The sequence below is a fragment of the Cetorhinus maximus genome, chromosome 7 (genome assembly GCF_964194155.1).
Source record: "Cetorhinus maximus chromosome 7, sCetMax3.hap1.1, whole genome shotgun sequence".
NCBI classification, from domain to species: domain Eukaryota; kingdom Metazoa; phylum Chordata; class Chondrichthyes; order Lamniformes; family Cetorhinidae; genus Cetorhinus; species Cetorhinus maximus.
Genome location: NC_135885.1, coordinates 129,602,737 through 129,627,398, shown reverse-complemented (window position 1 = coordinate 129,627,398; position 24,662 = coordinate 129,602,737).

Sequence of the window (24,662 nt, the reverse complement as noted above, 5' to 3'; positions counted from 1 at the left end):
CATTGAAAAAGATTAAGGGTGGGATTTTCCACACCCGCCCACCACCGAGACCTTCTGGTCCCACCGCAAGCCAATGGACTCCTGGCTGGGGCGTCGCCTCACCTGCAGCGGGTCCCACCCACAACAGGGCCGGAAGATCCTGGCCAAAGTTTTTTTTTGTTGTTTTCTATGAACATTTCTCTTTACCAGGTATTAAAATACTGAAAATGGGGACCAAAAAAAAGGGTGTTTGGCTGATAGTCAAGCATCATCCAATTGGGTAATGAGTCTTTTTTGCTTTCCAATTGGCGAAGGAGAGCAGTGCATCACAAAGATGTATTGGCTGACGAATGGCTGGAGCATGGGAGCAAGTCGTGATGAAACCTCCAGGAGTTTAATCACAGTTGGCAACCCTATACTTTTCACATTTTATTCTTAGGGTTTTGTTAAGAATCTAATCCATTAACTAATCACTTTGTTGACGGGTCATAATTTGATGTGGCAGGGAATCTAACAGTGTCTGCTGTTAGTTAGACACTCTGGCACATTTAAGTTTAAAAAAAACTGTATGTGGCAAGTTGTTGAAAATTGTGAGCTGATAATGATGCAGCCAGGGAAACAGGGCACCTGGAACCTGAGTGAATAGGGCAGGCAAGCGTGTACCTCCTTAACCAGTCAGATTGAAGGATTGTGCATTAAAAGCACAAGACTGAGAAGGAAGTGTAAGAAGGACTGGGTGAATTCAATGTAAAATCAGGTGCGGAAAGACAAATAAAGGGAAGGAAAGAAAGATCAGATTAAGAGAGAGAAAAAAAAAGGCAGAAAAAGAAGTAAAAATTATAAGTCTTACAATTTTAAAATCTACAACAGCAATTAAAACTTGAAGGAATGTGACTCCATACTTGTAATTGTTAATTTTCATTGCCAGAGAGGTTTACTGGCAGTAATTAATGCTTATCATGTCACTAAAAGGGTATTAGACTACAATGGGCAAGATTTAACTTTCTGTGGTGTGTTTAGTTTGCATTCGCTGCTCAAATGCAGCAACTTTGGACCATTCAATGCTTTTGAATGGTGAGGCAAACAAAATGCTATTTTCATGAAACTAACAATGGAATAGCACAGCTCAGTCAGTAACTTCTGAATGTTTGAGCTTAACTGCATCTGCTTCAAATGCAAAGTTGTTGGTACCATTTGTGCATATATTGCAGTGAACCACTATTAATCCTGCCGTTATTTTGACAGGAAATGAAGACTCAGTGTGGTTTTCTATAGTCCTCCATATGCAACCATTGTGACATTGTGATAGAGTATCATCTTCATGGAAAAATATGCAGCAAAGCAACTTTCATTTGTATTTGAATATATGATGTAAATTATATTGTAATGCCTTAGTTTGCCTATACATTTAATAAGAGTAACACACAGCTCTTCTGTTGGTTCCAGGAAATTAAAAAAAATATATATGCACTATTTGAATGGAGACAGCCTCTCAAGCTATCTTCTAATCTTGTGCCAAATGTTTGATTCATTATGGTTCAAATGGGGTATATGATTCATGGTGAGGTTTGTTTTCCTTAGTTAAGTTGGGGCACTGTCTGTTCAAACTATCTGGGAATGATTCCTATATCCAAATCTGGGAGAAGTATGCATTCACTTTACCCAGCAGTAGTTTTGAAGGTGAGTCTGCATCCACTGGCAGTGGCAGTCCTCTAACCTCTCATCTAGATTATGTCCTCAAAACTCTGGAGTGGGGTTCAAGCTCTACTAGCTGTAGGAGGAAACGTCTGTTGATTAGGCAGAAAAAAATATGAAGGAAAGAAAACTTAAAAGTAAGCAATGCAAAATAGTCTGAGAAAGTTGAAGGAACAAAACTCACCTCCTGCCTCCCCAAAGCCTGTCCATCTTCTACGAGGCACAAGTCAGGAGTGTGATGGAATATTCTCCACTTGCCTGGATGAGTGCAGCTCCAACAACACTCAAGAAGCTCAACACCACCCAGGACAAAACAGCCTGCTTGATTGGTGCCACATCCACAAACATTCACTCCCTCCACCTCCGATGCATAGTAGCAGCAGTTTGTACCACCTCCAAGATGCACTGCAGGAATTCACCAATGCGCCTTTGACAGCACCTTCCAAACCCATGACCTCTACCATCTAGAAGGACAAGGGCAGCAGGCACATGGGAACACTACCACCTGGAAGTTCCCCTCCAAAACACTCACCGTCCTGACTTGGAAACATATCGCTGATCCTTCACTGTTGCTGGGTCAAAATCCTGGAACTCCCTCCCTAACAGCACAGTGGGTGTATCTACACCATATGGACTGCAGTGGTTCAAGAAGGCAGCTCACCACCCTCTTCTCAAGGGCATCTAGGGATGGGTGATAAATGCTGGCCCAGCCAGCGACACCTACATCCCATGAATGAATTAAAAAAAAGTTCAAAGAACGTGTAGGACATAACAAGATACAGCTTAATCCCATTAAATTGGGAACAGAAAGAAGTGATGAAGATCTTGGAACCATAGAATGGTTACAGCAGTGAAGGAGACCATTTGGCTTAACAAGCCCTTGCAGATTCTCTGCAAAAGCAACTTAGCCATTCCCATGCCCTCGCTCTTTCCCCATTGCCCTGAAAAAACTTTCCCTTCATGTACCTATCCAGTTCCATTTTGAAAGCCACGACTGAATCTGCCTCCACCACCTTTTCAGGCAGTGCATACCAGACCATAACCGCTCGCTGTGCAAAAAAAGTTTTTCCTCATGTCACCTTTGGTTCTTTTTTCAGTCACTTTACAACAGTGCCCTCTGGTTCTTGACTGTTCTGCCAACTGGAGCAGTTTCTCTCAATCTAATCTGTATAGGTCCTTTGTGATTTTGAATACATCTACCAAACCTCTCCTCAACCCGCCTCTCCTCTAAAAATCGCAACTTCTGTTTTGAAAGAACACGTAACAACTGGAGAACAGGAATCTGCTACGTGATTCTAATTAGCACTCTGCGTATTTAGATAGGTATGACAGGTACAACATGAGTTTGCTTCGTTGTTCAACCGTTACAGGATAATGAAAGCTCATGTAGTAACTGAAGCTAAAGCCTCTCCTGCTGTATTTCGGTGTCAGGTGATGTTCTGGGAGGCTCCGACCAATGAGCACTAAGCGCGGGCAATCCTGACTTCCGGACAGGGCTTCCTGACGAGAGTCCTGATCGAGCATATAGCACCTGAAAAGCTCTCTGTAATAAAGTTTACCTGTTTTTTATTGAAACCTGTATGCTCTGCCGAGTCATTACATTTGGCGATGAGGGTAAAATAGCTCTGATGCTGCACCTCGTCTTGTTACCGTGAATACATCAAATCTTAAGAGAAGGAAAAGACTACTCACCAGTCATGCCATTCTTCGGCAGAATCGATTCTTACTATGTAACAATGGATGACTGGAGCTAGTATGTAGGGCGCCTTGGATTTTATTTCGTAGCAAACAAAATTACCATGGAGGAAAAGCAGAAAGCAATCCTTTTGAGTGTATGTGGCAGTAAGGCATACAATCTCATTCGCAGCCTTATGGCCCTGAACATATCCAATTCTAAGCCCTATAATGAATTAGTGGACCTCGTGAAAACACGATTTCCAGTTGAAGCCACCCGTACTAATACAGCCATTTAAGTTTAATTCCAGATTTAGGGCCCCGGGAGAGTCCATTGCAACCTATCTAGCGAAGCTGAAGCAGTTGACAGAACACTGCGACTTCGGGGACATGTTAAATGATATGCTGCGGGACTGATTAGTTTGTGGGGTTCAGGGCGACACCATTCAGCACCGTTCACTCGCAGAGGTCAACATTGACTTGAAGCGCACCCTGGAAATATCACTCGCCATGGAAAGTGCTGCAAGAGACTCGAAGGTTTTGCAACAGATATAACATGGCGCTGTTCTTCATGTGGGGTGGGAACCTACCTCCAGGTGTGGCGTAAAGACCAGAAACACAGCATTGAAGCGAGAGGCAATGTCCACTGTTAGAAACACGAAAAGGCCTAGTAGAAACACTTCAGCAGCAACTCCAAGATTAATTTGTTATAGACTAGGGGGGTGACCATTGGCCAGACACCTGCAGATTCAAGGAGACAGAATGCCATAACTGCCATAAAACAGGTCACTTAGTAAGGCAATGCAGGGCAAAGTCGAAACAGCCCATAAAGCAGCAAGCCAACATGATTGAATTTAAAAATACAGCAGAATCTGAAGTTGCCGATACCGACATTTATTTCCTGTATAACGAAACCCACTGTAAAAACTGAACCTATCACTGTTACAATCCAAGTTAATGGGAAGCAACTGATAATGGAGGTGGATATGGGAGCCTTAACTAGAGTAGAGAGCAAACTTTCAAATACCTTACTGGAGGTAGAGAGCCAATAAACCTGGAGCGGATAACCGCTAAATTAAAGACATACACTGGGGAATCTATTCAGGTAACGGGCATCGCCACAATACCTGTGTCTTGTAGGCCACACAAAGCCCACTCTCTGTGATAATAGTGAAAGGAGAAGGGCCCAAGTGTTTTTAGGCTGGGACTGGCTACAGGAAATCAAGCTTGACCGGTCTGAGATATTTCACCTGAAAAAAGGAGCAGTTCCTGAATGGCTAAGGAAATATGACATGATGTATCAGGGTGAAGTAGGGAAGTTAAAGACATACAGGCCAAGATATATGTGGATCCTCAGGCGACACTGCATTTCTTTAAGGCCAGAACTGTGCCTCATGCATTGAAAGAGAAGGTGGATACAGAACTGTGCCGGTTAGAAAAACTGGGCATCATCCAACCTATCTGATTCTCAGAATGGGCAGCACCCATAGTTCCAGTGGTTAAGCCTGACCAAACCGTACGCATTTGTGGGGACTATAAATTGACTGTAAACAAGGCAGCAAAACTAGACAAGCACCCCATTCCAAGGATAGACAACTTACATGCAAAGCTGGCTGGAGGCAAGTCTTATACAAAGTTGGATATGAGCCATGCCTATCAACAATTTAAACTGAATAGCACATCGAGAGAATACATGATTATTAATACACACAAGGGTCTTTATCAGTACATTCACCTACTCTTTGGAGTATCATCTGCATGCGCTATCTTCCAAAGAACAATGGAGTCTTTTGCAAGGACTTCCTTGAGTGGAATCACCTAGGTGATGTTCTGATCACAGGGTCAGCCGAGACCGAACACTTGACCAACCTGGAGGAGGTGCTAAGAAGTTTTCTGGAATCCGGCCTACGGTTAAAGAAGGAAAAATGCACATTTCAAGCACCAGAGGTTACTTACCTGGGTCACAGGGTGGATGCCATAGGTTTGCATCCAGTAGAAGAGAAAGTTGAGGCAATAAAAGATGCACCATCACCATCCAATATAACTGAACTCAAGTCCTTTCTGGATTTGATCAACTATTATAGTCACTTCTTGCCTAACTTATCAACTGTGTTGGCACCATCATACTTGTTGTTAAAAAGGAATTATCATTGGTCATGGAATTTACAACAGGAAGAAGTCTTTCTGAAAGTTTAGAAACTGTTGCATTTGTCGTGCTTATTGATAAACTACGACCCATCAAAAGAGTTGGCATTAACATGCGATGCCTCTCCTTATTGTGCAGGAGCCATGTTATCACATAGAATGGAAGATGGATCAGAAAGGCCCATTGGCTATGTCTCAAGAACCCTCTCCACAGCCGAGAAGGGTTATTCCCAGTTAGAAAAGGAAGCAACGTGTGGTTCGGATCTGGAATGCACTGCCTGGAAGTGTAGTGGAGGCAGGTTCAATCGAGGCATTTAAGAGGGCACTAGTTGATTATTTGAATAGAAACAATGTGCAGGGGTAAGAGGAAAATGCAGGGTAATGGCATTCGATCATAGTGCTCATTTGGAGAGCTGGTGCAGACATGATGGGCCAATTGGCCCCCTTCTATGTCATTAAAATTCTGTGATTCTGTTTACAGGTGGCATTCGGAATGAAGAAATTCCACCAGTACCTACATGGATGACATTTCATCGTTATGTCGGACCATAAGCCATTAATGGGTTTATTCAGTGAGGATAAGACCATTCCACCAATAGCATCAGCAAGAATACATCATTGGGCTCTGATATTATCTGCATATGAGTATACTTTTATGTATCATCCTGGCTTACACATTGCAAATGCGGACGGACTTAGTTGTCTCCTGTTACCAGATAGCATTGTATATGCTCGTGTTCCATGGGAAGTTGTGCTATTACTGAATTTCTTGGGTTCTTCACCTCTGTGTGCGAAGCAAATTACAAGTTGGATGAACAGAGAGCCAATATTGTTGAAAGTCAGAGACTTTGTTTTGCAAGGGTGGTCAAATTCATCTGTATCTGAAGAGACGAAACCATTCAATGCCAGAAACACAGAGTTAAGTTGTCAAGATGGAATTTTGTTGTGGGGATCAAGAGTTGTCATTCCTTCACAAGGTAGAGAACCACTCTTGACAGAGCTTCACAGTGCGCATCCAGGCATATCAAAGATGGAAATGCTTGCGTGAAGCTATGTTTGGTGGCCAAGCATTGACATTGAAAATATGGTCAAGCACTCTCTCCGTTGTCAGCAACAACAGAAGTTGCCTGTTTCAGCTCCCCCGCATCTGTGGGAGTGTCCTGGTCGACCTTGGATTAGTACATATCAGTTATGTAGGACCATTCTGAGGTACCATGTTTTTGTTGATTGTAGATGGACATTCTAAATGGATGGATGTATACGAAGCCAAATCATCAACATTTGCGCAACTATCGAGAAGCTGCGTCACTGTTTTAGCATAAATGGCCTACTTGAAATCATCATTTCTGATAATGGTGCAGCCTTTACCAGCACAGAGTTTCAGAAATTCATGAAGCTGAATGAAATCAGACATATTAAAACAGCCCCTCACCATCCCTCATTGAATGGTTTAGCCAAGAGAGCTGTACAAACTTTCAAGTCTGGTATGAAAAGGTTATCAGAAGGTACTCTAGAATCTCAACTTTCTTCTCAGTTATCATACAACGCCACATTCGACTACTGGTTCAACACCCTCTGAATTATTGATGAAACACTGCCTACATATACAGTTAGGTCTGGTGTTTCCAAATTTAGAGGGGAAGGTATAGCAGAATCAGAATAATCAAAAATTGAACCACAATATACACAGCAAAGCTCGCACATTCACCGTAGATGACACGGTATTGGTGAAAAATTTGGAAGCAGACCTTGTTGGCTCCTAGAACCATTGTCTCAGAGACTGGTCCATTATCCATAAGACCGTAAGACATAGGAGCAGAAATTAGGCCATTTGTCCCATCGAGTCTGCTCCGCCATTCAATCATGGCTGATAAGTTTCTCAACCCCATTCTCCCTCCTTCTCCCCATAATCTTTGATCCCCTTACCAATCAAGAACCAATCTATCTCAGTCTTAAATACACTCAATGACCTGGCCTCCACAGCCCTCTGTGGCAATGAATTCCATAGATTCACCACTTTCTGGCTAAAGAAGTTTCTCCTCATCTCTGTTCTAAAAGGTCTTCCCTTTACTCTGAGGCTGTGCCCTCAGGTCCTAGTCTCTCCTAATAATGGAAACATCTTCCCCACGTCCACTCTATCCAGGCCTTTCAGTATTCTGTAAGTTTCAATCAGATCCCCCCTCATCCTTCTACACTCCATCGAGTATAGACCCAGAGTCCGCAAACGTTCCTCATATGTTAAGCCTTTCATTCCTGGGATCATTCTCATGAACCTCCTCTGGACCCTCTCCAGGACCAGAATATCCTTCCTGAGATACGGGGCCCAAAATTGCTCACAATATTCTAAATGTGGTCTGACCAGAGCCTTATAAATCCTCAGCAGCACATCCCTGCTTTTATATTCTAGTCCTCTCGAAATAAATGCCAACATTGCATATGCCTTCCTCATTACCGACTCAATCTGCAAGTTAACCTTAAGAGAATCCTGAACTAGGACTCCCAAGTCCCTTTGCACTCCAGATTTCTGAATTCTGTCCCCATTTAGAAAATAGTCTATGCCTCTATTCTTCCTACCAAAGTGCATGACCTCACACTTACCCACGTTGTATTCCATCTGCCACTTCTTTGCCCATTCTCCTAACCTGTCCAAATCCTTCTGCAGCCTCCCCGCCTCCTCAATACTACCTTTCTTTATTATCTTTGTAATCTCAGCCAATTGTCTTTCAGACGCTCTTGTAGCCACATGCGCAGCTGAAAATAGATTCTGCGTGCATTGTTATAACTCTGGCTTTATTATTATTATCTTTCCGAGTTCAAGAGGAAGATAGAATTGTTCGTAAGCACGTAGATCATATTCGTGCTACAGAGGTACATTCCAACAACCAACTATTCCATCTATGATTAAGGTCAACCGTCAATTCCTAAGGTGATAGATCGACCTAGAGTAGACACGCCCAATGTCTCTGTAGAGTTGCCAAACCAAGAACTGCCATTTTCTAAAGATGTGTCTCATGCTGCAGTTTCAGATCCCGTTGATCTTGTTGAGGAACCTCAAGTGGTAGAGCTACACTGCTCTAGCCGTGTAAGGAGAGCACCTCAGAGACTTGATCTGTAATCACCTTAAGTTGTATATATGTATATGTTGTTGGATATTCAAATTTTCTCTGTAAATAGAAATTGTAAAAAAACACTAAAGGGGAAAGAAATGTAGTAACTGAAGGTATATCCTCTCCTGCTGGCTATCAGGGGTCACGTGATGTTCTGGGAGGTTCCGGCTAATAAGCCCTATGCGTAGGCAATCTGGGGGGCGGGTCTTCCTGATGAGCGTCCTGATTGAGCATGTAGCATCTGAAAAGCTCTCTGCAATAAAGTTTATCTGTTTCTTGTTGAAACCTGTCTGCTCCGACGAGTCATTACAACTCATTGACCTGAAACGTTATGAAATTAATGCTGCCTGACCTGCTGAGTATTTCTAGCACCTTCTGTTTCATTAGATTGTCTTTATCAAATCAGACAGCAAAGGTTTTAAATAAGATATCAACCTACGTCACCTAATATATTCTGCATGTTAATTTTTTAGATGCTTGCAAGTAAATAAAGTTACAGTTCATGTGAAAATGCAAGGTTCTTTCACATTTATAATGCACATCTCTTCTGTTAGAAAATTTTGATGAAAGGATCTTTCTGTGAAATTCTTATCAGCAGTGTTGTCATGTAGAATTAAATGAATCCCCGGTCTTCACTGAGTGAGTTGAACCAAGCCAGGGCATTGCTACTGATACTGACTTTGTGCTGCAAAATTGAGGAAGGGAAAGAGCAACCAGGTTTTCCACTGCTAATCATGACACATCAGTCCCTATTGGAAGGGCGTGGATGAGTACACCAAGTGATGACAGAAATTAAGCTCATCTGTGATGCCCTCCACAGTTGGATAACCCGGCAGCACTCATTACCAATGCACCAGTGAGTGACTGAACTCAAGTCCTAGGGAAGCCCAAGGCAGTAAGCTAGTCAATTGGAAAAAGAGAGGATAAAACTAGAATAGAAAAATTGTGGAGGAAACAAAGCCAGAGAAAGAAGGAAAATTAAAATGCAAGTCGCAAAAGAAGGCTGTAACTCACATAGACATAAATTCATTTTTGATGCATTTTTCAGAAATTAAAACTCCTTTCTGAAAATTTCAAGGGCTATTGGAACTAGTGTAGAAATAAATTCATCTGTGATCTATTTCGCAGAAGTACAGCTATCCCTCAGAGCCATTGTGAACAGAAAGCAAAGTACAGACAGAAATGTTGTCAGAGTGAAGGAAAACATGGAAATATCATTCGGCCACAAAGGCAGACAGCCAGAGTTATGGCAATGCACGCAGCATCTATTTTCAGCTGCGCATGTGGCTATAAGAGCGTCTGAAAGACAATTGGCTGAGATTACAAAGAGAGCTGCATAATCAATTGTCCCCCTGAATAGGCCGAGTCTGGGGCATTCCCACATCATGTTGTAGAAACATGGCTTCCTGACCACATCCTCTCCAACATTCCTGGGATCATCCATCATGTTTATAGCGGATTGATGTTGCTTTAACATACAGGAAAAAATTGCCAGACAGATTTCCCAGACTCAGACGGCCCCACATGGCCTTGAGCACCCCGTTAAAACTATCCCACACTGCAGTCCAAGTAGATAATGTTTTCTTTGGTGGGGTTTGGGAGTGAGCCTTTGCTCTTTCTATGATAGCAAATGTTCTTTCAATTTGTGCATAGCATTAAATAATGATTCATAATTAATCATCAAAAAAGACATCAATGGAAAATATATTCTCTAATTTTACTAATTAGTACCACTGACATGAGGCTTTGTTTTGTCTTCCCATCAAGGAATAATAAAGAAAATTATAACAGGATTTGCTTCTTTAACAACTCTAATCTGGGAGAGAATGTTCTTTTGAAGTGGAACATCACGCACACAGTGGGGTAGATTTTAACTTTGTAAAATGGGTGGTAAGGAATTGGCAACCTGCTTTTAATATCTCCCAATTTCCAAAGGAAATAGAATTGAGAGAGATGTATAAAGGGTTCTTGACTCCTTATCGCCATCAAACAAAGACAAAATGTACCCCAATATGTTTGAAACTTGTTGAGCTCAACCACGTCTGACCTTAAAAAATTCATTTCATTTTCAGCTAAGTACCTTATAATCAAAGTGAGTTTTTCCATCCTAGTTTATTGCTGTGACATATCCATTCATGATATGCCCTGCAGCGAGTTGTATTTCAGAGGAGAGAAAAAAACTACTCCTTCTCTGCACTCCACCAGATAGTAGTCAGGAAAGAGAAGATCAACTTGCCCACAGTGACCACATGCAGGAATCATAACAAATCATCACTGTGAAGTTTTTGATCTCCTTGTGACCTGACTGCTATGTGGTATAGAGAGATTTTTTTTCTCCCTAAAGCATGGCTGCCATCCTGATAAAAAGGGACTTGCAGAGAAATTGTGAAGGAATTAGAAGTTCAAGGAATAGACCAATGATGCAGGTGCACATAATTGTCAAAATATATAAGCAGGACATCTTCTAATTCTCCAGGCCAAGGAGTATAGGTAAGTTTCCTTAAACCTTAAAAGTGAATTATTCCCAATGTTTGCACAGCTTAGGTCAATAATTCTAAAGAGCCAATGTATTTTCCTGTAAGGAATATCCTACAGAGTTCAAAATATATATCAATATCTCACAAAATATTTTACATCTGCATGCATTTCCTGTCTACAACCTTGCTTCCTGTTGTTACATTTCTCATCACATTTTAGCGCGTCTTACTGCAAATTCCGGTGCCCATGTTTCCCATTCAATTGTCCTGCATTAGAGGTGGAAGCCATGCTAGCCCAGAATCCCTAGGGGCTGCAATAGAAACAGATTCTGTGCAACAGGCGCCTGCTCTTTTGCTACAGCCATTACTTGCTCCTCCTTACCTGGGGAGTGTGACCTATAAGTGTTCCTAAGCTTGCCATGTGAATCCTCTAGGGTGTGTGTAGCTGTGCTGGTGCTGGGTAAAGGAAGTCAGAATGGCGCCAAGCGCTGTGGGGTTCTGGGTTGCTTAGCAACACTGGGTGCGAACAGTCTTCTTCCAGGCCTGTAAAAAAATGTAAGACAAAAGAGTCTTGAAATGCTGCCTCAACAAAGCACCACAAGGCAGCTTTTCAGTGATTGCACTGTATGTGATAGTCTTTAAATTGAGGATATGTCTGGGAAGTTGCGCAGGGAGAAAAGGCAGAGCACTAAGCCTAAAGGGGCTGGCCTGACTTCGGGAGCGTAACATCCAGGTTCATCATCTCTCACTGTGTCAAAAGATTTGCATGGTATGATGCTCAGGGTGACCTCCACAAATGGATTGAAATGCTTGTTATGCCTGAGACCCCTTCCAATTTGGATCTGTTCCCTTGTCATCTTGTCCAAAAGCATATAAGTAGTCTTGAGATTTTGCAAGTTTAAGTTACATAGATTGTTGCCAATGCTCCAGCCTAAGAGTTTTTCACTATATAACTGATGCCTTTCTTCTATTCTGATAAAACAACCATTCATGGGGAAATATTCAACGCTCTGTTTCTCTCATGCCAGCACTGCACAGGGATAACCTTTTATCAAAGGTCATCGTGACTCAACGCAAAGTGATTTACAGACTATCAAGATACACTTTGTAGCATGTCAACTTGAGGCAAGTACTTGGAATTCCAAACTGTACTTTAAAATGATCTTAGCTGTTTTCGGAATGCCAAGCATTTTCTCAGATTTCTTGAGGTTTCCTGGGGTCTGTCAAAATAGCTGCTATTTGTTCATAAAAATCAAAGTATGTGACACTTCTGGAAGGGTACACTTTAGTTCCTCAAAAGTACTGGCCTCTTGCCCCTTCATCTCTCAGTGCTTTCTGCTCTCCCCTGTGCTTGCTTAACACAGTTAAACCTTTCAGTCTTGATATTATAATGCATGTTTCACACGTGCTACAGAAACCAGCAGTATTGGAGTTACTGGAGTCTTAATTCTCCCAGAAACATTTATTGACTCACAGTTAATCTCCAAATAGTACCTCCATCAATTCCTAGACCATTATGGAGTACTTTTATCCAATTTCTGGCTTGTGTTATAGTGGTGGCAGTTATCAGTGTGGATTACAACTGTAAGTGTACTGCATATGTCTAATATAGCCCCAATGAATTATTCGCAATTATTACTTTTTCAAAGGAAGTTTATCAAGAAATGTCATGATTTTTCAAATATAACATTTCTGCTTGCACGTAAGCACGGCCCCATGTTGACTCATGAATTTTAGGAAAAAAGCTAATAATTTAGATATATTTTATATCTAATGCAGGTGCTACACTTTTTTTTAGAAGGGGAAATGAATTATATTTCAAAATTTGTGGCCATTTGCAGTCATTCCTTGCACACACTGGGCTGAATTCGGAGGCCTCTTGACCAGCAGAAATGGGACAAAAAGCATCCCGGCTATGCAGGGAGTGACTTATTGCTCCATTCCCGCCATTGCACATCACCCCACTTTCATACTGGCCTACCATGGGCCGTTCAAACACTCCCTGAGTCGGGACTAGGCCCATTTAAAATGCGAATTGCCATCCTAAGATGTACATTGGATCTCAATTGCCCCTTATGAATCATGCATCAGATAGGCTTCACCCAGTATCAACTGGCAGCCCTGCAGAAGAAAGAAAGATTTGCATTCATGCAACGCTTTTCAAGAACAGCAGGTATCTCAAACAGTTTACAACTAATTAATTACTTTTGAAGTGCAGTTACTGTTGTAATATAGGAAACGTGGCAGATAGTTTGCACATTACAAACTTCCACACACAGCAATGTGATAATGACCAGATAACCTGTTTTCTGTCATGTTGACAGAGGGATGAATATTGGCCAGGACACCAGAGATAACTCACCTGCTCTTTTTTAAAAATAGTTCAAAGGGATCTTTTACATCCACCTCAGCAGGAAGATGGGACCTCAGTTTAACGTTTCATCCAAAAGATGGCAACTCTGACAGTGCAGCCCTCCTTCAGTACTGCATAGGAGTGCCAATTGTTGTGTTCAGTAGGAGTTGAGCCCAGAACCTTGTCACTCAGAGTACTACCGATTGAACCATGACTGACATACAAGAGAATCTTACCAATAAGTCTGTATTTGTTATTGTGGAGCCAGTGATCCTCCAGGCCCCACAAAATAAACAACCTAGAGTCATAAATATAAGATAGTCACTAATAAATCCAATAGTGAATTCAGGAGAAACCTATTTACCCAAAGAATGTGGAACTTGCTGCTGCATTAGATAAGTGAGATGAATAGCAATTAAGGGCAAGTTTGATAAGCACATAAAGGAGAAAAGAATAGAAGGATGCGCTAATGGGTTGTGTTAGGAATCCTAACTTTACTGAATTCCAAACAGAGGTCAGGAACTACAAGCCCCAACATGCCTGGGCAGTTTTCGTATGTGTGAGGATCAGGAGCAGGCTGTGTATGTGCAGTCCAGTGTTTTAGAGATCTTCGGGCTGGGGACAATCGCCCAGTGCGCCTGCGTGGAGAAAAACAGTGTAGAAACCCTTTCACATGGTCCCGGAGTGGGACACCATACCATAGAAGAGTCCGGGACAGGGGACAGCAAGAGGTCTCAGAGCGAGAGAGAGGACCAGGGAAGGAGCCACCAGGAGGAGGAGACTACCAGTAGGAACCATCAGGGAGAGGAGCAAAGAAAGAGGCTTCAAGCAGTAAAAGTGCTACAGTTGGCAGGCTTCAAGTAGTGAGGGCTTGAGAGAAACCCTGGAGAATGAGAAGGCAGTGGAAGTTTTGTGACCCTTTTCTGAGGGCCTTTGGTGCAAAGGTAAACCTTTGAAGAAGTGGTATTTTGCCTGGCGGTGCTGATGAGCTGAAGTTGTGCTTGTGAGTTGGTGCTGGAGCGCAGCCTCAGGACTCAAGAGGGAGGTAATCTCGGGATTTGAGATTGAAACCTTGGGAGGTGAGCAGTCATTGAGGCAGTCCAAGTTGCAATGACTTTGAGGGAATTCAGAGGCTAGATCTTTGACGTTGAAGGCTGGAAATCCCTCGTGGGGAAGACAGAGTTTTAACAAGATCGTGTAACTCACAGTGGATACGAACGTTTGGGTGAGTTGCTGAGAAATCCATGGAATCTCTCATGGGCACATCGGCAATTTATTATGCAGGGTGGTCTGGTTAACCACAATTTGTCCATTAATTCACCTGTATCTCATGTTAATTCTGAATATTAGAGTATAAGATAGATATAGTAAATTGTTTCACTTTTCTAACTTTGTATCGTAAAGTTTATTTTGTTCAAAACCCATGGAATCTTGTGGCTTTATTCTCTTAGTAAGTACCTGGGATCTCAAACTGTGACTACTTTAAATAAAAAGCTACTGGTCCCTAACTGGATCGAACCAAAAATAAGGGGACCTGGTCCAGGATTATACTCTGAGATGACCTCCAGGACCCACAATTTTCAAATTGCACCCGCACTGGTTCCTGACCCCACCAACGTTTGAGAATCCAGCTTGTTGGTTGTACTGCAATAGATATAAAAAAATGACACTGTTCTTATGAAACAGTTTGTGTTACTATATTCAAATAATTGCTTGCAGTCTATTATACGAAAATGAAATGTTGAACAATGAAAATGGTTATATTTTGTAATATAGTCCATGCAAGATGAACCTGAGTGTGAGGAGGCTTACGTGGAACATGAATACTGGCATGGGTCTGTTGGTCCAAATGGCCTGATTTTATGCTGTAGACTAGATTTGATGTACTTTATATAAGCCCTCAGATTCATCTTAGACTAGGCAGCTGCTGCCAGTGTCCCTGAGACATTCTTGTGCACCTTTGAATCACAAGGTTCTGGGTACAATCCCACTCCAGAACTTGAGCACAAAAATCAAGGCTGACACTCCAGTGCAGTACTGAGGGAGTATCGCACAGCCGGAGGTGCTATCTTTTGGGTTGAGATGTTAAACCAAGGCTCCGTCTGCCCTCTCAGGTGGCTGTAATAGATCTCATGGCACTATTTGAAAAAAGATCAAGCGAATTATCCCCAGTGTCCTGGCCAAAATAATCCCACAATGAACATCACAAAAAGCAAAACAAAACAAACTATCTGGTCATTATTATGTTGCTGCTTGAGGGAATTTGCTGTGCACAAATTGATTGCTGCATTTCCTACATTACTTTTGAAATTTAGTCATGTTGTACATCATTGCCTGTTGAGTGCTTTTGGATGTCTTGAGGTTGTAAAAGTTACTATATAAATATAAGTTTTTCTTTAGTTTCTTTATTATGCATACAGTGGGGTGTGGTATTCACAGTGGGAGGTGGTACTCTCAATAGTGGGTGAAACTCTCAGTGGCGGGTGGTACTCACAATGTGCATTATTTTGGAAGTTGTGAGTTGCAGCTCATGATTATGCATCCAATTGAACCTTTTGACAAAGTATTTTAAATTTAGGGATGTAATTCATCATGTTCTTCTGAGTTTGCATAATAGTACAGTGTTTTCAGAGGTTGTTACCTATTAACATAGATAACTAATTTTAAACAAATACAAGCCAGTGTAAACAAATGGAAGAAAACCACCTGCTGCCACTTGCATGGACTATATTACAAAATATAACCATTTTCATTGTTCAACATTTCATTTTCGTATAATAGACTGCAAGCAATTATTTGAATATAGTAACACAAACTGTTTCATAAGAACAGTGTCATTTTTAAATATCTATTGCAGTACAACCAACAAGCTGGATTCTCAAACGTTGGTGGGGTCAGGAACTAGTGCGGGTGCAATTTGAAAATTGTGGGTCCCGGAGGTGGTCTCAGAGTCCTGAAGCCTCTGGAACAGTATGAAATCTTCAGGTGAGGTGTTAAACCGAGGCCCTGTCCGCCCTATCAGGTAGATGTAAAAGATCCTGCAGCATCATTTTGAAGAAGAGCAGGGGATTATCCTTAGTGTCCAGGCCCATTTTTGTTCCTCAATGAACATCACAAAGACAGGTTATCATGTTGCTGTTTGTGGGAGTTTGCTATTGCAAATCGGCTACTGCATTTCCTACATTACATCAGTGCCTACAGTTCAAAAAGTATTCTGTTGGCTGTTAAATGCTCAGAGACATCCGGTGGTAGTGAAAGGTGCTATGCAAATGCGAGTCTTTCTTTCCTTAAAACCACTGAGCTGCCTCGGGCCTTGCTAGCCTCATTTCCACTGAATTGGGTAGCCAGCTGGCTTGCTGTCTCTACTGGCTGGTTGCCAAAAGTTAAAACCTACCCCTCTGTCTCAAAAATATTATAATGCAGAAAGAAGTTCTCAGGGAATTAAGCATTAGTTGCTTTTTATCATTCCCTGTCGGGTATCCTTGCTGTTTTTTTTGGAGTGTTGGAATATGCAAAGGGTTAAATGCTTGTTCATTGGTAAAGAAAGAACTTGCATTTATATAGCATCTTTCATGACCTCAGGAGGTCCCAAAGCACTTCACAGACAGTGAAGTACTTCTGAAGTGTAATACAGAGTTTAGCAATCATTCAGACAGGAACATCAACTAACCAAACACTTAAAAAAAAAAATGGAGCATTTTAATGTTAATTTTTAGTCGGGCATCTATAGTCCCACTTTTCCATTTAAAAAAAAAAGTCTTTTGACAACAACACAGTTTTGCTGGCAGTTGGCAAAAGCTATTTCTGACACACTGCCCACCATTGAAAAGTAGAGCTCGAAACACGGACCATTGAGAAATTCTGCAGATTTCTGTGAAAAGAATTACCTTTTCTAATTCATAATGACTTTTGAAAAGCAGGTCACATGGGTCATCATCAGTGCTAGCACTGTAATCTTGCTTGTGGTAAGCTAATTGCCCTGCACCACTGTGTGCATTCAGCGCTGGGACCTTTCCCAGGCTCCAGGCTGCACTGTTTCAATATATACTGCCAGTCTATCAGCTGTTAGGTAGGGCTTGGACAACAGCTGCCAGCAACTGCAAACATCCGGCCTCTACTGAGAGGCATAATGGCCCGTTTGATGCCAGCAAACTCCAGGATGCTTAGAAATTCCTTTAAGTTTACAATTAAATTTGAAGAAAAGTTACCTTATATCACTACATACAAATGAATCACAATCCCCCTGTGGTGGAATCATTTCTGTTTTACTTTCACATACATTTAGACACTGGCTATTTGTCTCTGAGCTCTTGCTGATTGTGACTCTTGGCAAAGAGCCCAATGTTCTTGTGATTAGTTTCTAAACAGGATGTCCTTGCAAATTGAAAAAAAACAAGAGAGCACAGCAAAACTTCCTCCCAATGGGAGAGGGTTGGCTATTGGCATGCAGGATGAGTGTAAATGTACAGGCATCAAGTCCAACTGCAGCAAATTGAGTCTGACAAATGTCAAAGGTGCTGGGAGAGCTGCTGATAGGCCTGATAGTGGTGAAGAGGTATTTGCAGGGTGACACGGGAAGTTTTTAAATTAAAGCACAGAGAGCTCTCTATCCCGGGCTTGATGGTTAATTACTTTTAGGAACTTGAGTGAAGAGCTAATCAGTGCAGAACTACTTAGTTGGCACGGCAGAAGTTTGTTTTAAAGAAAGGTCAGTTATATTTTCCGTTAGGGTCACGAACCAGGTTGAGCATAGAAAAAATGAAGAAACCGGAATTGAACCATTTTATATTAGTCAGGAATTCATGCCCTTCCCCAGTTTTGAGGAGGATGGCCCTGTTCTTTCACACGATTAAAAAAAAGGCAGTACAAATGTGTTGTCACTTTGATCTAAAGTCAGTTTTCTTTTTACCAGGATTGCCGGGTAGCTGAACCACCTGTGTTTGAAAACATAGGGTTAAAGGCAATAGCTTAAAAAAGGTTCATTTTAAAAAAAAAACAGTGGTTTATGGAATGTTTGATAGGCTCCGGGAGGACATAGACCGGCTTAGTAGTCACATGGCAGGTGAAATTCAACCCAACAAAATGTGAGGTGATTCATTTTGAAAGGGAGAATGAGGAGAGACAATACCAGCTAAATGAGAGGGTGTTTGCGCACACAACTTTAACCATGACAGGACAGGTTAATAAAGCAGGTAAGAAGGTGTATGGGATCCTAGGCTTTATAAATAGCGGTATAGAATACAAGCATCATAAAGTCATGCTAAACCAATATAAAACACAGTTTGGTCTCAGCTAGAGTATTGTGTCCAATTCTGGGCATCACCCTTTAGAAAGGACATGCAGGCTTTGGGAAGGGTACAGAAGAAATTTACTAGAACGTTTCCGGGTGTGAGGGACTTAGTTACGTGGATAGACCTTAGAAGCTGATGTTGCCCTCCTCAGAGCAGACAGGGCTAAGAGAAGATTTGATGGAGATGTTTAAAATTATGAAGGGCTTGGCTGGAATAAATAACGAGAAAGCTGTGTACAGTGGCTGAAGGGTCAAGAACCAAAGGGCACAGATTGTAAGTAATTGGCAAAAGACCCAGGGGTGACATTGGGAAGAACATTTTTTCACAACAGGTGATTAGGACCTGGAATGCACTGCAATTTTATGAGGGAATTGGATAAATACTTTAAAGAGAAAACATTGTAGGGGTATGGGGAAAGATAGAGGAAATGGAACTAACTGAATTGCTGTTCAAAAGAGCTAGCACTGGGCTGGGGCTGAATGGCTTCCTTCTGTGCTGCATTATGATGTGCTTCTATTAATTATTATTGCGCCTTTAACAAGTTCAGGATTCTATAAAGCGCTTACAGATAATGAAGTGCTTTTGATGTAAATCACTATTGCACTGTAGTTAATTTGTGTACAGCAAGCTCCCACCAACAGCAACGAGATGATAAAAATTGACCAGAACACTGGGGAGAAGTCCTTGTTCTTCATCTAAGTAGGGCCATGGGATCTTTTACACCCACCTGAAAGGCACACTTGGTTTTAATGTCCCTTTTCTTTCTTTTTTCACAGTGTGGTAGAACACAAATGATATTTGGTCATCTTGTTGAAGGATTTGTTCCCCTGGCAGGATTTGTAGGCTAGTATTTTCCTTTGAAATGCTGAAAGGGGAGAGGAAGGTAAATACACTTGTTGACGGGATCATGCTGAAGGTGGTGGAAATGACATAGGAACAACCCTTGAATGCGGAGGCTGGATAGATGGGAGGTGAGCGCAAGGGGGACACTCTCATGGTTCTGCGAGGGAGGGGCAGGAGTCAGAATAGGAGTGTGGAAATGGATTGGAAACATTTGATGGTGCTGTCACCAATCGTAGTACACATGCCGAACATACTCTCCCCTATGGTACCTACCCATGCATGAACAGGAGGTGCAACATATCTCCTTTTACCTCCTCTCTTCCCACCATTCAAGGCCCCAAACACTTATTCCAAATGAAACAGCAATTTACTTGTACTTCTTTCAATTCAGTATACTGTATTTGTGCCTTACAATGTGCTGTCCTCTGGACTGGGGAAACCATAGACAGATTGGGTGAGCTGTGCAACAACTCCATTCAGTCTGCAAGTGTGATCCCAAACTTTCGGTTGCTTTCCATTTTAATTCTCCATCCCACTCCCAATCTGACTTGTCCTACCTCAGCCTCCTACGCTGTGTCGATGCAGCTCAGTGTAAGCTTGAAAAACAGCACTTAATTCTTCAATGAGGTATTTTACAGCCTTCTGGACTCAACTTTGGGTTCAACAATTTCAGATCTTAACCTCTACTCCCATTTATTTTAGAACATAAGAACATAAGAACTAGGAGCAGGAGTAGGTAATTCAGCCCCTCGAGCCTGCCCCGCCATTCATTTCGACTATGGCTGATCTCATTTCGGCCTCAACTCCAATTTCCCGCCCTCTCCCCATAACCTTTTAACCCATTACTAATTAAAATCTGTCTATCTCCTCCTTAAATTTATTCAGTCTCCTCCTTAAAATTATTCAGCGTCCCGGCATCCACTGCACTCTGAGGTCGTGAATTCCGCAGATTCACGACCCTTTGAGAAAAGTAATTCCTCCTCATCTCTGATTTAAATCTACCACCCTTTAGCCTAAAACCATGGCCTCCTGTTCTAGAATGCTCCAGAAGGAGAAACATCCACTCCACGTCTACTTAGTCCATCCCCTTTAGCATCTTATATACTTCAATTAGATCTCCTCATCCTTCTAAACTCTAGTGAGTATAGGCCTAAACTGTTAAAACTCCCCTCATAAGACAAGCCCCGCATCTCTGGAATCAATCTAGTGAACGTCCTCTGAACCACCTCCAGTGCAACTACATCCTTCCTCAAGTAAGGGGACCAAAACTGTGCACAGTACTCCAGGTGCAGTCTCACCAATGCTTTGTACAGTTGCAACAACACTTCCCTATTTTTATACTCTATTCCTTTAGCAATAAATGCCAAAATTCCATTTGCCTTCCTTATTACCTGCTGTGCCTGCATACTAGCTATCAGCAATTCATGCACGAGGACACCCAGATCCCTCTGCACTGAAGCATTCTGAAGTTTCTCTCGATTTAAATAATAAGTCGCCTTTTTATTCTTCTGACCAAAATGGATAACCTCACACTTATCCACATTAAACTCCATCTGCCAAATTTTGGCCCATTCACCTAACCTGTCCATATCCATTTGTAACTTTCTTACTTCTTCATTGGAACTTATTTTCCCACCTATTTTGGTGTCATCTGCAAATTTAGCTATAGTACCTTCTATCCCTGAATCCAAGTCATTAATATAGATTGTAAATAGTTGGGGCCCAAGGACCGAACCCTGTGGCACCCCACTAGTTACAGCTTGCCATCCAGAAAAAGACCCATTTATCCCGACTCTCTGCTTTCTGTTGGTTAGCCAATCCTCTATCCAAGCTAATATATTACCCCTAACTCCGTGTGATCTTATCTTGTGTATTAATCTTTTGTGCGGCACCTTATCAAAGGCCTTCTGGAAGTCCAGATATCTATTGGATCCCCATTATCCACTTTGCTTGTCACATCTTCAAAGAACTCTAGCAAATTAGTCACACATCATTTATTCTTCATAAAACCATGCTGACTCTGATGGATTGCATTTTGACTTTCCACATGCCCCATTACTACTTCCTTAATAATGGATTCCAACAATTTCCCAACGACAGACGTTAAAATAACTGGTCTATAGCTTCCTGCTTTCTGCCTCCCCCCCTTTTTGAATAAGAGTGTTATATTAGCATTTTTCCAATCCACTGGAACCTTTCCAGAATTCAGGGAATTTTGGAATATTATAGCCAATCCATCCACTATCTCCGCTGCCACTTCCTTTAAGACCCTGGGATGTAGGCCATCCGGTCCTGGGGACTTGTCACCCTTTAATCCCAATAGTTTACTCAGTACTTTTTCTCCAATGATGGTGATTGTTCTAAGTTCCTCCTTCTCTATATCCTCTCTGCACTGTTACTGTTGGGGTGGTACTAGTGTCCTACACTGTGAAAACTGAGGCAAAATATTGATTAAGCGTCACTGCCATTTCTGCTTTCCCCACTATTAACTCCCCAGTCTCATCCTCCAAGGGACCAACATTGACTTTAGCTACTCTTTTTCCTTTTATATACTTGTAGCTTTTGCTATCAGTTTTTACATTTTGCGCTAGTTTTCTTTCATAATTTACCTTTGCTCTTTTTATTATTGTTTTAGTAACCCTTTGTTGATCTTTAAAAGTTTCCCAACCTTCCAGCCTGCCACTGACCTTTACAATTTGCCTTAGTTTTTGCCTTTAAGTTATCTTTAACTTCCTTGCTTAGCCATGGATGCTTTTTCCCCCTCTTACCATCTTTCTTCCTCATTGGGTTATATTTTACTTGGGAGGAATTGAATATCTCCTTAAATATCTGCCACTGTTCATCAACTGTCCTACCTTGTAGTCTTCCTGCCCAGTCCACTAGGACCAAATCTGCCCTCATACCTATGTAGTTACCATTGTTTAACTTGATTTTTGTTTTTTTGTGGGAGCTGTTGGTGCAGATTCTGCCTTTTTCCATTTGCATATCCTCTAGTCCCATCTTTTATTTCTTTACTTGTCCATTACCAACTCCTTTGCCTGCACCATCATCTCTTTTGTCATTTAATCTCTCCTGCCTTCAAACCAACCAATGATCTTCCCTTTTGCTTTCCCCCCTCTCCCCTTATCCTTGCATCTGTACTTGCTTAAAACTGGTTACATCGCTCACTTTTTCCAGTTCAATGAAAGGTCATTGACCTGAAACATTAACCCTGTTTCTCTCTTCACAGATGCTGCCTGGCCTGCTGATATTTCCAACATTTTCTGTTCCTATTTCAGATGTTCAACATCTACAGTATTTTCCTTTCATATAAATGTTGTTATCAAATTACACTAACCTTGTATGTGTGTGGGGGCTGAACCTGGTCCTTGGCTGTCAAGGGTGCTGTTTATATCTATTTCTCTACTTAGTCAATACCTCACATTATAACATTTACTCTTGTGTTATAGGCCCCCAGATCCTCAATCAAAACTTAACTAGCCCCAACTAAAGAATAGTTTCAGCTGCAACCTCTTTAACCTCAATGTTACTCTTATTCACTACCATCAGGTACTCTGAGTGTCTGGCATTGGAAGCTGTATATTCTCTGTCAGATCATTAAACTTAGAATTTTGATACGACGTCTAGAGCAAAACAATCAAAATCTTCAAGAGAAAGACTTCACGCTGTTCACCTTGGAGAAGTATGAAATTAGGTCAAGCTTTCCTCTCCAGAGACATTTTCATTGCTCAGAATTTCCATCTGAGAGAAAGGTAATCACTTTCCTTTGCAGTACCTTGAAAAATTTTACTACATTGAAAGGCGTTATATAAATGCAGGCTGTTGTTGTTACCGTTATGAGGTTTATAAGATTATTATGTTTGGGGACTGTGTCTTTCAATTCAAGTAAAATGAAGGGGGTCACATGACCTATGCTGAAGTCTGCCTGACAACAAGCCTGGGTAGTTTGATTGTTAGAGATTAAAGGAGGCCTTAATTGTTTTATTGAGAAGAAGGTGCATGGTGTTTACACTTTGAGGCAATGGCAGCAGCCAGTGTGTTAACCATGGATAGAGTCTCCAAAGTCCTAGAAAAGTGTTGAGAATGTAAGGTTGTAAACAGTTGTACTTTAAACTGTCCATTTAATTCCAAGGTAAAAGAGAGTTAGGGTGTCAAGGATAGCTACTCAGCCTTATTACCTGGATACAAGGTCCAGGTGATTCACGTCATGGAGATGGGCTCTGAAAGAGGCAAGGTCTAAGATATCCCTGCGAACTCACAGACAAGGTTAGTCTGCCAGGGTACAAGGCAGAGCGAGCATCTAGAGGCCAAAGTCTCTGTGGTTCACCATGCAGGAATGTGGGTGGAAGCTTGCACTGGGATTGGAAATACCAAATTCGTGAGGAGTTGAAACAAGGCTGGAAAATTTGCCTAGTTTTAGTAGAGGGAGAAATCGCCAAAAAAACTCACAATGTGAAAGACAGTTCTGGAGTTAAAAGTTTCCAGGTTGGGAAAGGAAAAAGTTGGAAGTAAACCGTCAGGAGTTAAGAATCATTTCGGACTGGCTCTGGGAGAACTGAATGTCTGCTTAAAGGATGTGGTAACACATAGCTGTGAAGTGTGTTTTTTTGGTTGTACTAAAGTAAGAGGGATATTCCGTTCTGGGTTTAAAGTATAAGTTGCCTACAAAGATAGTGCTTTTTGTCTATTTTTATAATAAATGCCTTAAACCATGAAATCTTATCATATCAACCTTTCAGCTATTAACTGGATTTTCGAATTTCTTTTTAAAAATTATAGGTTTCTACAGAGGTTAGAACATTGTTGTTATTTACTCACCACCATCCTGTTTTGCTGGGGTAGCCAAGTAATGTAGTCATAGAAGTGATTGCTCATTATACCAATATACTTATTCCTTTGCCTTATATTTTAATGATATTAAACAACTTAATGCCTCAACTGGTATGCGAAGATCATAGTCATTTCAAAGCTATAATCTCCTGATGTAAAAGAGAAAACAGATGAACTTGGTTTTCTAAGGCAAGGAAACAAGGAATGTGAGGAGCAGGAGTTCAGAAGAAGAGAAATCAAAAGGAAACTAAAAAGATTCTTGAATTAA